The sequence below is a fragment of the Sceloporus undulatus genome, chromosome 5 (assembly GCF_019175285.1).
Source record: "Sceloporus undulatus isolate JIND9_A2432 ecotype Alabama chromosome 5, SceUnd_v1.1, whole genome shotgun sequence".
In the NCBI taxonomy this organism is placed as follows: Eukaryota; Metazoa; Chordata; class Lepidosauria; order Squamata; family Phrynosomatidae; genus Sceloporus; species Sceloporus undulatus.
Window position 1 is genome coordinate 43,545,363 of NC_056526.1, and position 8,423 is coordinate 43,553,785.

The 8,423-nt window shown below is 39.5% G+C and overlaps 1 pseudogene; it reads right to left on the minus strand.

Annotated features, from left to right (window-relative positions):
- Window positions 1–2,677: 2,677 nt before the first annotated feature.
- On the minus strand, window positions 2,678–6,399 carry LOC121930932 (annotated as a pseudogene).
- Window positions 6,400–8,423: the final 2,024 nt, after the last annotated feature.

An 8,423-nucleotide genomic window follows, 5' to 3' on the forward strand; every position in this document is an offset into this window, starting at 1 on the left:
TAATCAAATTAATCAGATTTGAGCAGTGACTTAAATAGAACCATAATCTTCACTCATAAATCATATATCACCAGTGAATGATATGTTAGATTACCCATATCTAGCAATAAAACCAGTATTAACTGTCAACAGCCCATCAGTCAGTAATTTGAATCGTACAGGAATCCAATCTATAATCTTGATACTGAACATATATAAAATGGTGCATGCCCACTACCCTACAAAGGTCTACAGTTAAGGGCCTGTTGACCACAACCCTTCAGAGTATGTATGACAGATGTGGAGTAGCATGGAGAAAGTTGCTTTTCTCTTGATCTGTTTTGCCTTTCTTTTCTCATGTGGTAAATTTAGTCGTAAGACCTGGAAAAGCAGCTATGAAGAAACTAGGCAAGATACTCAAATATAAAGACATATCATTGAATACTAAAGTCAGGATTGTGTATGTCATTGTGTTTCTGATTTGTGAATTTCTGATTTGTGATTTCTGGTTGTGAAAACTGGACAGTGAAGAAAGCAAATAAGAAGAGAATCAAGTGATCTGAAATGTGATGTTGGAAAAGAGTTCTACAGATACCATGAATTGCTTAATAAGACAAATAAATAGGTCTTAGAGCAAATCAAATCGGAACTCTCCCTAGAAGCTAAGATGACTAAACTGAAACTGCGATACTTTGGACATATAATGGAAAGACATAACTAATTAGAAAAGATAATGATGGTTGGTTGGTAAAATAGAAGGCAGTAGGAAAAGAGGAAGAATATATTACAAGTGGATAGACCTGGTCAAAAAGGTCATGGCCCCAAGTTTGCAATACCTGAGCAGGCTGGCTGATAACAGGATGACTTGGAGGTCTTTAATTCATAAGGGCCCTCTTCAGACAGGCCATTAAGGCCGGCCTGGGGGCGGAGTCAGGGTGTCACATTCAGATGATGCATGCTCTGACTCCACCTCCAAGGCGTCGTGCTGTCGCACGCAGCTGCACATGGCACACGGCATCATTGTGCTACTCTGGCACTGTGTACATATGATGCTGTGTTGAAGGAGCACTGTATAGCCATGCTGCCATGGCTATGGCACCCTTTTGAGGGTGCAAAAAGGAGACACTTTTTGCAGCTCCTTTTTGTGTCCTCAAAAGGCCAGATTGGGGCCACGGTGTGTAGTTGCCACAGCCCATATCCGGCTAGGAAAGGGTGGTGTCCCGCTGACCCTTCAGGGTAATCTGTCAAGCCCCAACTTCACCATAAATCAAAATCATCTTGAAAGCAATTAACAATGACCAGTCAGTTTCCCAAAGCCTGGCTGAACCGGTCCCTTAGTTATATACTGTATGGATTACTGTAATACGCTTCAGTTGGGGTTGACTTTGCAGTGTGTTCAGAAATTTGGACTGTGTAAGTCCTTGATATCCCCATGATCCAATTATATTTTGATATTGTATTGCTGGGCTATAGAGACTGCAATTACCCATGAAGTAATGGATAAGCTAGTATTTTGAATATGGCACATACACCCAGACATGTGGACAGCTGAAAAAAAAGAATGCATCCCCCCGCCCCTCAATCTGCATTTCTTACAAAAACTGAAAGTCAAAGATGAACTCTTGTCAACAGATCAAACAAGACTGGATTCCCTTTTATCCCCCACTATGTTTCTAAATACCTTGCCTGTCTACCTATTTTTGGGTACTCCAGGTCTTCTCAGTATGTTGTAAAGTCAATGAAGTCTTTTTCATCTTCTGGATATCAAAGCAGTCCTCCACTATGGAAACCCTTTGGACTTTCTGAATGGCTATGAAGTCTCTGTTTCCCATAAAATCTGAGGCTAATTTTAAAGTGTAAATATGACTAGGAAAATCTAGTTTCCACACCATAATCAAGCCGCCCTCCTATACTCAGTGGCTGTCACCCTCAGACTCCTGGTCTAAGCTGCTCCTGCTTTCTATAGACCATTCTTCAAGACAGGTAGATATTACCCCTCAGTCCAAGCCTCAGACTCTGCTACCCTCTTTCACTTTTCCATTTTGTTTCGCTCTGTATGCTGGATGTTAGAGTGAGTCATTCTTGTATGTGTGTTCTTTCATATTCCTTCCAAATAAATATTCTCATAGTTTACCCATGCCTGGAGTCTCCATCAGTGAGTACTGGTATAGTTGGTGCTTTCAGGCCTCATGTTACCCTCCTCTAACAAGCCAAGCTAGACAATTTCCCAATGTGTCAAAGATATATTGATACTAGTAATGGAGGTTTTTGGAGCCTCAAACAGTTGGAAATAACAACTGGTCCAAAATGTTGTGGTACGATTGTTGGGCAGGACTGCTTACAGGGAACATAACCACCTTATTGCAACATCTTCACTGGCTGTCAGTCTGAATACCCTCAAATTGTCTTGATTTGGCAGGGACAATACCAGTTAATCCTCTGTTGTCCTACTTCTTCAGCTTCAATGGAAATAAATGCAAAGCAATATGGGACAACTCAAAAACATTAAGTGTAGGCAAGTATGAAAGCCAGAACCTCATAATGAAAAGGTAATACTTCCATTAGTGTCAGCAATTGAGTACTGTAATAAGAGGAAGTTAAGGTTACATTTGATCACAGACATTTATTCCCAAGAACCATAGTGCAATTGCACTTTTATGGAGACTGACAAGTCCTCTGGATGTGTATTTGTGTAGGTTTAGTGCTTCTGCAACTCTTTCATTCTGTTGAGGGCACTGTCAACTTGACTCAATCTGAGCCCCATGGTAAGTGTGATTCAGCATAATTGCCTTTTGCTTCCCATTAGTATGCTTGATGATCCATTTTGGGACTTTCCATGAACAAAATCTTTCAGATCCACAATACTTAGTTTGGGTGAATCTTGTCATAATCCACTGGATCAGTAAAGTTTAGTGGTAAGAGACTTTACTTCTTCAAATTGGTTTCAAGAGCTTACAAGCTCTTGACAGTGTGGCTCTTCTTCCTAGGTGTTGTGGCTCTAGTGCAGCATGCTCCTAACTTGAACCCTCACCATAGTTTTAATCAACAACTACCATCCATTTAACATCATGTTTCATGTAATGAGAGGCTGTATCAGGAACAGGTCCAAACTCCTGTGTCTACAGTCTACAGTGATGTAGACTCAAGTCAATTGACTCGGACTCATCAGACTCAACTCAATTCAATGACTTGCCTTGGAAATGTCATTGCATTAATTGACACGCTGATTTGACTTGACTTATGACTTGTATATTTTTAGCAAATGATGTGCTGGCCTAACTTCATCTATAAATGTTATGGAAAGGAAAATGTTTTTTCTCTTTGAACAATGTTTCCATCTCACTGCTTTTTGCCTACTGGTCACTTGATGGAAGCAGTACTTTACATTTGCTATACAAGAAGCCTATGAGAGTGAGTCTTGCCAGATGCTCGTAGGAAAAGCTTTAGAAGGCTCCTCAAATGTGCAATGGAGCCAGGCTGCAGAGTAGACCTAACCCCTCACCTCAAGCCCAGAACATGGGGCTAAATTGTTGGAGAGAAACAGCAAACAGGCAGGGGGCTTTAGGCAGGCCTTGAGGTCTACTCAACAGCCTGTCCACACTGCACATTGGAGGAGGCATCTAAAGCTTTTGAAAAGCTTTAGAAATATCCTCCCACCCCCATCTCCTGCCCCCACCTACCCTTCTTTTTATGTTAAAGTTTCCTCCCAGACTTGAGACTTGATTTGGAAGTATTTTCCAAGGACTTAAGACTTGAAATCTAAAGGTAGAGACTTGGAACTTAACTTGAGATTTGGAGTGAAATACTTGAATACACTGCTATTAATGCATTCCTTAATGAGTTGCCTTTGTCATTCTCAATGTTTATGGTTCCAATCAGGAAGTTGTTTGAAATATTATCCAAATGACCATGGGCCTGCTGCTGAGATGTTGTCAGTAGTGCATTTTCCTTTCACTTTTTTGAGGATCAACATATCTTCTAGGTTATTGCTATCATATTTATTAAAGGGCTCAAGGACTGCAAGTGCTGCCTGGTGGGGCTCACATCCACCTGCTGGCTACTGCCATCCTTGTGGGAAGGGTTCGGATAGATGCTCTACCCTAGATCAAATTCCAGTTTGGGTAACTCAACAGCATTTGGTGCCTCAAGTTTCAACTTCTTTCCATCTATTCCTATCATATAGTCAACTTCAGAGCAAGAGACAAACCTGTTACTGTTACTGCAAGAGACAAACCTGTTACTGTTTCTGGGGATGTCACAAAAGCATGAGTTTCTGGGATGGCATTATTGCAGCCAGTTAAGTTTCTATTAAGAGGTAACAATTGTATTCTTTTCTCCCCTTTTAATATTTTTAATGTCACTGGCCTATGCAAGGTTCATAAGCACTGACAAGATCAACTCTACCAACATCACATATCATTTTGGAATAGCCATCCCTTTCAATGATGGCTTGGATCTGGTGTGATGGTGAACTGAAACTTACTTTTAACCCCATAGGCAAGTGATTGTTTGCCACTTCAGCAGAGAGGCCCATATCTTTGTAGCTTGAATTGATGCATCTAGCAATAAGACCAACTCTGATATCCATTGGATAGCTATTTTTGTTGCCACAGAGCTCCTTTCTTCCACAGTGTGTGCCAGATCTGGAGTGAAGGGCCCATTGATAAATGGTTTTAGCTCACTGAGGTTAATTTTAAGATCAGGCTTCAGGTGTTCTTGGAACTTTTCTGCCAAATTACCAATTTTACAGATACAACACAACTGTCCCAGGAGGAGAACAAATTCAAATGGAACCCAAAACTGACAGACTCAGGAAACGGATCTCCTACATTACAGACCATATTCTTCCATATGAGCCTGCCCATGTTTTGACATTTGGAAGACAGGTCTTTCTTTTGGCCTCACCACCTTCAGAGAAACTTTTGGTGAGACACAAGAGAGTGACACACGGTCTATGCAAGAAAGGACAGGCTGATTAAAATCTCAATTTTCCTTTCCTGGGGCCAATTCAGGTTTAAGCTAAACCTATATATTCATTAATAATAAGGATTTCAAATTAGTCCGGAAATCATATTGTCTCATAAGGTCTTGTGATGATGTTCTCTTCTTCCTTTTACCTTAATCTGACTCATGAGCATTCCTCTTTTCCATGGGCAACTTGATAGATACATCCTACTGTTAACAGCTTTTGCCAGAATGGGAGACAGGTCTGCTTTTGCTCTACAGCAAAGCTAGATGTCAGAAATTGTGAGTTCCAAATAAATCTTGTTTCTGCTCAACAGTTTATTGCTTGCTTCTGAGTGTGAAGCTAAAGCCAACAAAGCTTTGTCTGAAGTACAGGAATTTGCCATAAAATCCCAGTCATATCTTTTCAGACAGACCTTAAGAGTCTTGTTAACACAAAACAGTGCAGCTGTTCATCTCTTTTCTCACTTACAATTCATATTTCTGGGTAGGGGATTAATTAAATGACAGACAACTTTGGGAAAAACTGTTCCATATGCAGGGTTAGACACAGTTGGTCAGATCCAGATTTAGTCATACTGAAAGTAGACCCATTTTGGGATAGACAGATGGGTTACAAATATGAGGTGGCATCCTGTTGAGAATTAACCATGTTGTAACGCAACTTTGAGATTTGGAAGCCAGCACTGTGTAATGGTCTGATCGCAGGACTATGACTCCAAAGGCCAGGATTCAAAACCCTGCTCAGTAATGGTAATCCATGGACAAATCACACTCTTTCCAATTCAGGGAAAGGCAAAGGCAACACTCCCTGAACAAATCTTGCCAAGAACATCCCATGATAAATCTGTTTTAGGGTCGCCTTAAGTCAGAAATGACTTGAAGGTTCACAACAACAACCGGATTTACAATTTCACAGTTTAAAATTGTAGTTTTGAGGATGGCCCTATTCACAGGAGGAGAGCATTCCCATAGCTGTGCTACTGGAACCATTTCACAAGTGGAGAGAGCAGCATGGCCATTGCACAATGGTTTCAACATGTAGTTGTATGGCACCTTACAGGAAAGTCTGTCCTTCTGCAATTGCAGCGCAAGAAAGGGGGCAATGGTAATCCAGAATGGAAGACAATGGAAAATCATGAGGGCTTCCCCTTGCCCCACATTTGCATGATGGGGAAAATTGTACAGTGCCCTATTATGCAGTGGGAACCCCTGTTGTGAAATGGAACATCTTTCACAGTGGCCAGTTTCACATCTTTGCAATTCTCTAACATGGATGTGTATTGCCTCAGTTATGTAGCTCCATCAGTGTAAACACATTGCAGAATCTCAGCCACAATAAATAACATTTTAAAATAAATGCATAATTGAAATCTGTGGCCCAAGCAAGTCATGATTAGCTTAACTCACATCTGCTAAATCTGATGAATACCTAAATCTGTTGAATCTACCCATTTAGACAGTTGATTTTTTCATTTGCAGAAAGACAGATGTAAACATATCCTTCAACAGCAGCCAAGCTCAAAGTGTGAAAATGCTGGAGCTTCTTAAGGGCTCAGTGTTACTTTTTCCCATGACACTCTTGTTACTTTTCTTTTGTACCATTTACTATTTAGGATTTTCCGTCATAAAATAATCAGCATTTAGAGATGTCACTTTTTAAAAACGAATTTCAAACTTTTGTTCTATGGGACAAACTGCAATGTTGGGATACCATTCTTCAGCACTGAAAGAATCAAGACATTATGTTGTTTCTAATCAAAGCTCTACTGATAAATTTCTTCCTTGTTACCTAACTTTAAGGGAATGTTAATTGTTTAAACTACCATACATTATAGTAATATTAATTACTAAATTTAAACAAAGAAACCCGTGTTCACCCTAGCTGCCTGTCAATTAAAATCCAGCTTATATCTTTGAACATGTAAGCAGGCAAAAAAATCAGCGTTGCGTTCTGTCTTTCTTCCAGACAGAAGAATCTTTAGGGAGACACCACCAGCAGCAGCTACAGAAGAAAGAGTGGTTTTAAAAGACATGGAAAACTGCAATTTAATAAAAACAACTTTTAAAAAAATGTTAGGAAAAAAGAACTGAGTATTAAAATTCTGTTGCAAACTAGGGCATGCAGTTTATTGACAAAATGTTATATCACTGGCAGAAGTGTCACAGGCAATTTTATTCCCACAGCAACATTCTAGCTGTTATAGACAAGTTCTTATAGAAATTCTGTAGACATTTCACAGACATCATTTATGTTTGTTGATCTTTATGCAAGGGCAGAGCACAAAAGATCCCAGAACAATCTTTAGTTCAAGGATTATGGCCAGGAACCAAAGACCTGCTTAAAGTCATGGAACTAGGCTTGTCTTAAAACACAGGGATATATTATTTATTTATTTTGAAAAGCTGGCCACAATGCCACATAACAAACCATGTTTGAACTCCCCTTAGATTCAAAAATAATTTGCATTGTAGCATCAGAAAAACAGTCCTGAATCAAAATCCTGGTCAAAATTATTTCAACTGCTTTTCTGTTCCAGTTTTTGACAGTACACATCAGTCTTTGTAAAACTGAACTGGCTTCTAGTTTGCTTCTGGAACCAATACAAGATGCTGGTTATTATCTACAAAGGCTGAAGAGTCTTGGCATGAGGATGTTTGAAGAACTGTCAGCAGTGGTCATCTTCTGAATCCATCCTGTAGATAAAATTCCAATGTTATCTAGTTATAACTGTCCATAAATGTTTTAACATTTGGTCTGAATGCTCTCCTAAAATCTGTTGGTTTTGTTGTTCTAAGCTGTCTTGGAAGCATCTTAGAGCAGTATAGAGATGTTTTATAAATTTTTCTTTTGTTTAAAAAAACAGTTTTGGGGATCTTGGCTCATGGAGAAATTAAGACAATTGTTTGTTGGACCCATTTAGACACCTGTGTTTTAGTAGATTAGATTCATCAAAATGTTTAAAGGGATCAATATAAAGTTATCACAAACCAGTCACAAAATTTTATGAGTCATATTTTTTCCCCTTATAGAAATACTGTCATAGTGCTGTAGATTAAATGCTCAAGTCAGGTCAGTTTTGTTATTAATCCTAAAATTCACGGCTGTCCCAAGACAGTTTACTGTCCAAGGTGAAAGCTGAGATGTCTTTTTATGCATAGAAGCCAAGTAAACTGGTACTTCAGCCTTAGTTTAGTACTTGTCATGGGAAGATCCTCCAATATGTTGGAGTCTATGCTATTTTACAGGGTCAGGACAAGTTGGGTGGCAAAAGGAAACAGTATATGAAATTTGGGAAGAACAGATGGAGGATGCCTCTTCTGACCTGCATCTACTAGGTGAGGCTTTCACTTCACTCTCTCTAAGAGTGAAAGTTGCTAGGCACCCCACAAAGATTAGAAGTAACAGTTCCTTTCTGCAATCAGGATTAAAAGCCAAGAGTGAAAGGAGAGAAAAGAGGAAGGAAAACTGAAAAGAA